Source organism: Meriones unguiculatus, chromosome 2, assembly GCF_030254825.1.
Source record: "Meriones unguiculatus strain TT.TT164.6M chromosome 2, Bangor_MerUng_6.1, whole genome shotgun sequence".
NCBI classification, from domain to species: Eukaryota; Metazoa; Chordata; class Mammalia; order Rodentia; family Muridae; genus Meriones; species Meriones unguiculatus.
The window spans coordinates 140269195-140275035 of record NC_083350.1 but is presented as its reverse complement, the minus strand read 5'-3'; the positions used below and the strand labels follow the sequence as shown (position 1 = coordinate 140275035).

At 38.6% G+C, this 5841-nt stretch overlaps 1 pseudogene; it reads right to left on the bottom strand.

The window, feature by feature from the left end:
* Positions 1 to 5023: 5023 nt before the first annotated feature.
* On the bottom strand, positions 5024 to 5433 carry LOC110563999 (large ribosomal subunit protein uL24-like; annotated as a pseudogene).
* Positions 5434 to 5841: the final 408 nt, after the last annotated feature.

Below are 5841 nucleotides of genomic sequence, written 5' to 3'. Positions count from 1 at the left end.
ATACACACTTTCAGCTGGTCATTGCAAATCCTTACTCATGATACTGTTTATTGACCTGGCTTACTATTCTGGTGGGATTAAGGATAAGTGTTCAGGTTCGCCTCTCTAGAGTTCTTGAATGAATGGCTTTTCATGTTCTGAGGACCAGATCCTTGCTTCAAAATGATGTAGTTATAAGATTTAGGACTTAAATATTTTTTTCCATGATGATTTCTAGCAAAATACATCAAGTCCTTTAACTTCTGTGTAGTTTTATATATTAGCTTAAGTATTCAAGGCAAATCAGAGAGCAATCATTTTTAAAAGCTGAAATAAAATTTTCTCCAATAATTCTGTGCTGAAATCAATTGGTCATACTCTAACATTTTCACTAGAATATGTGGCCACTGTCTCAGCAACCATAGTTCATTTTTTTGTTCCAACCCCTAATTATTTCTAATATTAAACAGCATGACACTCAAGTAGTACATCAGAAGAAAATTTGACTTTTCTCATCAAATTCATGTTCACAAAATACAGTAGTAAATAAGTTATAAAAAACAACTAACTCAGTTTGAGATTATACATAATTGATATATTTTATTGCCTCTAAGCGTTTTTAAAAATGCTTTTTACTTTTCAAATAAATATAAAAAGCACTTTTGTAAACTTGATCAAACACTTGCAAACTCTTTCTCCCTCTGAAACCACAATGAGGTTGATTTCCTTGTTTGGAAGTTGGAGAAGTTATTCCAGTGTCCACACAGGACCGTTTTACAGTTTCAGTAACTACATGAAAGTTCTTCTACTGATTGTGTTTGGAAAGTGACTCCACATCTGTGTGAGCTCCAGAACTCAAGTTCAGGTGGCAGGTAACCCGGGTTGCAGAACATTTCCTGGCTTATTCATAACAATGTCCTCTCTACAGGACCAGGAAAATGAGGAGATGCGACCACTCAGAGTCCAGGATTGAAGAGAGTCCCACAGAGCCAGCTACCAGTAATGGAGCAGAGGGAGGCCTCTGTGGTCCTTCTCTGACTTCCAAGTGTTAGGATGGAGAGCTAGCAGACACATTGTTTAGCTACTGAAATATTTTAAGCCCATAAATCTTCTGAAACTCGTCTTATATCCCAGCATAAAAAGACTTACCATGTGCTTGCAGACCAATGTAGCATACCAAATATGCTGACACTTCCAAATTATACAGAATTACAAAGTGGGGACAACAGATTTGGTGCAATAACTGTTTAACAGGAGGGAGGTTGGGAAAAAGAGTTCTGGGAACCTGATCCAGGGTTTGACATGTGCTAGTGGGATGTCTCACATCTGAACTATATAGCCCAGCCCCAGCTCAGTTCTTCATGTGGGTTACGGAGCAGATTGTGTCTTAGAAGCCAACTTGTAGAGCCATTTCTAAAAGGCTCAGAATGTCTTGTGGAAGCAAGGTAGTTGTTCTAAGATGAGATTACTCAGAAAGGCATGAGCCAGCTTAGACATGACCAGCATCTTTGCTGCAGTTCTCCATGCCCTGGGAGTTCAAGAAGCACATTTTCAGTGCAGAGCACAGAAACACACCTACATAAGTAACCACATTTGATCTGTGACAAAGGAACAAAGGTCATATAATGAAGAAAAAGACAATCTTGCTAACAAATGATGCTAGAACAACTGAGTCTCTACAAGAAAAAAAATGGGAAGGCTCTAAACCCTTTAAACAGTAGACCAAAGTGAATCACACACTTCAATGCATCACTCAAAGTCAGGACATGGCTAAGGAGTATTGTAAAAGAAAACCTGGAGGATATAAAGTTTGGCAATGACATTTTAGATGCAACACCAAGGCACAATGTATGAAGGAAAGAACCAACAAGCTAGACCTAATTAAAATTCAACATTTGCTCATCAGAAGACCTTGTCAAAGAAATGGAAAGAGAAGCCATGGAATGGAAAGAAATATTTTCAAAAGACAAATCTAAAAAGGGCCTGGTTTTCAAAATACACAAAGAAGCCTTTAATCTTGGTGGAAAGAGAGTGCTTCAGCATGAAGTGCTAGAACAGTCTCCCTGCTTGCTACACATGCACAGATATGTATATGAAAGGTTTTTCTATATTGTATGTCATCAAGAAAATGCAAAAACAGGATAGCGAAACTATTATTGTTCACTGCTGAGATGACCCAATCAGAACCAAGACAAGCCTGGATACTGAGGAATCATGAGGCCTCAGAAACTCTCCATCATTGCTGAAGGAGGTGAAATAGCACTAACCACTTGTAGGAGCACCACAGGACCCGACAATCGCAGTGCTTGAGCTGACAAGTGATGCTCTTAGAAATGCCTGCACAGGCATGGTGATGGCCATTTCATCTGTGACTGCCTAAACTCAGAAGCAGCCAACAGTTCCATGACCAAGTGTGTGAATTTAGAATCTGTGGCACACCCAGACGACTGGAAAATTATTCAGAACCAACAAGAGATGAGCTGAGAGGTTAAGAAGAGAAACAGGAACACTTTCAATTTGTGTTTCTAAGAGCAGAGCTGGTGTGACAGTGATACATGCTATCTGATTCCATGTATATGACATTCTGAAAAAGACAAAACTGTCAAGACCAGAAAAGAACTGTTGTTGCTAAGAGACTGGAGAGGGATAAACAGGCAGAAAACAAGATTTCTAGACAGAAGAACTGATTTGTTGCTTCTTTAATGGTGGGTACAAATTGGCACATTCGTTGGTGCCCATAGGATGTAAAACACTGATAGTGAGCCAAAAGTAAACCGGGGGATTTGGGTGGAAATTACTTATTATTTGACATGTTTGCCTTTTTCTTTGTTACTCAACAAATGGTCTCTGATTGGCTTTGTACTGTACCTGCTTAAGATGTGGGATGAGCTACTTTTAAAAGGCATTGCTCCCCCTAAGAGGTTTGGTAGCTTGAAAAGAAGCTCTGGGCCTGGTAGATAATAAGATGCTATCCTTTCTAGATCACTTCAGTATAGAGTTTTTTGTTAAAAGTCCCAAGTTCATGGGCCGGGGAGATGGTTGCAAAGTAAAGTGCTTGCTCTGTAACCATGAGTACCTAAGCCTAGGGTAGTGCTATACGCTGGTATCAACAATGGGGAGGGAAGGGGAAGGGGAAGGGAAAGGGGGAGGGGAAGGAGGAGGGGAAGGGTGGGGAAGGGGAAGGGGAAGGGGGAGGCAGGTGGATCTCTGGGGATCACCAACCAGCCAGCTTAGTCTACTGGTGGGCTCCGGGCCATCAGAGACCTTGTCTTAAAATTGGTGGGTGCAGCTTCGTGTACACATCTTCATTTACACCAACACTCACAGACTTCACAGACTAAACTCACAAGCTGATATTGATACTTCTGATTCAAACTTATTACAATTTTAAGGTAATTTGTCTCATTTCATACTCTCATTACTTTGTTTTACATGGAAAATTGTTCTTTAATACTGGTAATTATAACACTAAAGCACTTTATTCCACAATGTTCACATGCAGCTACAAATCACAATGCCAGGCTGCTACTGGCATGAACCATTTATGGCTTCTAAAAAGCCTCTATAGCTAATTTCTCAAAATGACAGTGGAAAAACAATCTCATGAAGAAAGGCATTTGCAGCAGAATACTCTAGTTAAAAGAGTATTTTATTGGTAGTTACAGTTTGATTTAAAATATAAATTCATTGATCTGTGTGATTAATTTTAGTTTTTCCCTCCTTTTGCCTCTGTTCTACTTTTAAATAGACAAAACATTTAACTTTGATCAAAGATAACCACAGTACCCAAGAAACAAGGTTTCCCTCCTTGTCAACTCCCTGCCATCCCCATGCCACAGACAGGAAGCACATTTCATTTCTTTCTGTTCTTCTTGTGTTTGTTTTTAAAGTAGCTAAATATGTGTGAACAGAGTCATTATTTCACTGCAGACATAAAGCTATGCTCTTTATTCCTTGAGCTCTCCAACCTCATTGGACTATTTATAGCAGATCTGCTTCTACCATTTGCCACCTGGCATTCTAATGCAGATGCTTTTGCTCCCCAAGTCTTCTGGAGTTACGTTTTTAATTCTCTTGTAGAGAAAAAAAAATCTCTTAAATTAAATTCCATTTAATTATGTAGTGGATTACTTTTCAATGTAAGGGTGACCTCCATATTTGTTACTAGCTTCTAATACAATCACATTGGATTTTGTGTTATGGCTCAAGTTGTTTCAGACTGGTGTGGAAATCTCCTTCTCTGATGTGCTTTTTAGCCACTTTCTCAAAATTCTTCCAGCTCACCTTGCATTTTGCCTTCCATGTTGTACAGGCACATAAAATATTAAATATTTTGATGTTTACAGGATTATTTGGAAAAGCAGTATATGTTTTCATTTTACAAAATAGTGTAAAGGGAGCTAGAGAGATGGCTTGGCCATGAAGAGAACTTCCTTCCCTTACCTAAGACCCCAGGTTTCATTCCTAGAACCCACATCAGGAAATTTTATTTCTTGTTTAAGAAAATATTCTCGTAGTGACAATATATGGCCATTTTCAAGGGGGCAGGTTTATTTACTTATTGACCAATGTTGTTGAGAATAATGATAATATTTTGACGTTTCCTGGGAAAATGTGTGATATCTTCACATTTACCAAAATTAAATAAAGTATTTTAAGTAGCACTCAGCATGTGTAGAGTTGATAAATGATGAAATGCTAGCAATGTTAGTTTCCTTTCAGTAAACTCTTAGGTGATTTTACCCAGACAATTCAGCAAAACTCTTTTAATAAGTGATCAAATGAATGACTAATATGTCTTTACTGATCAGAGCCTCAAAAACATTGCCATTTTGCTGAAACCAATGAATTAACAGTGAATCTGTAATTGCAGTCTATTTATTCCAAAATGAAACCCTATGCTTTAGGAGAATCAGAATGCTTTATTGTCAGAAGAAATAACAGTTAAGACAATTAAAACAGGTCATAATTCATTAACTCAATCTTTTTTGTTTGTTTGTTTTTACTGAAACAGTCTTTAATGACAGTTGTGTATGAGAGGCTTCTACTCCTGTATCTTCTCAATGGTTTCTTCCGTGTATTTGCCTTCTCCTTTCCTACTTGTCGAGACGTGGCTTTCATTTCCAGGCTCTTCTTGTGGTATTTGTCCAGCTTTAGCCTGGTGATAACCACCTTGCTGGGGTGGATGCCCATGTGGACGGTTGTGCCTTTGGCTTTTTCTCACTGCACTCACTCAATGCAGATGCCATACTTCTTCCTGTATATCTGGATTACTTTGCCAATCTGCTGGTCTTTGTAGTGTTCATCCTTTCGAATGGAGAAAACACTATACTTCTGTCTCAGCTTTTTGGAAAGAGGGGAAGACATGATCTTCCTCTGGATATGAGACTGTGCATTGAAATGCCATTTGCAGTTGTTGCTTCATTCAGAAGTCACAAAGAGATCAAACTTCATTTTGGCAGCTTCGATCCAGTGATGTCCTTGAAAGGAAAGAGCCATTAACTCAATCTTAATCTTCCCTTTTAGAAGTTGTCTTGTACAACTTGTGGTAATTCCAAAACATGCATTTCAGAAGATCATGGTATAAAAATGAAAAAAAGAAAATCATGGTGTACAATCTCTAAATGCTCTTAATGATTCCTACAATTTCTCAAAGACAACTCTATGATGACAATTTCAGAAATATACAGTGAGGTTAGGGTGGCTTCTCAAAGGAAGACAAGGACACGGGTCTGCTATGGGCTTGAAAAAAGATGGAAGCCTTTTTAAAAGAATGCTGAGAGAGGACACTATGTAAGGACACAGCCTCACTGCTCCTTGAGCACGCTATGTCACTTGGTGCAAATTTGAGACAAGGGCATT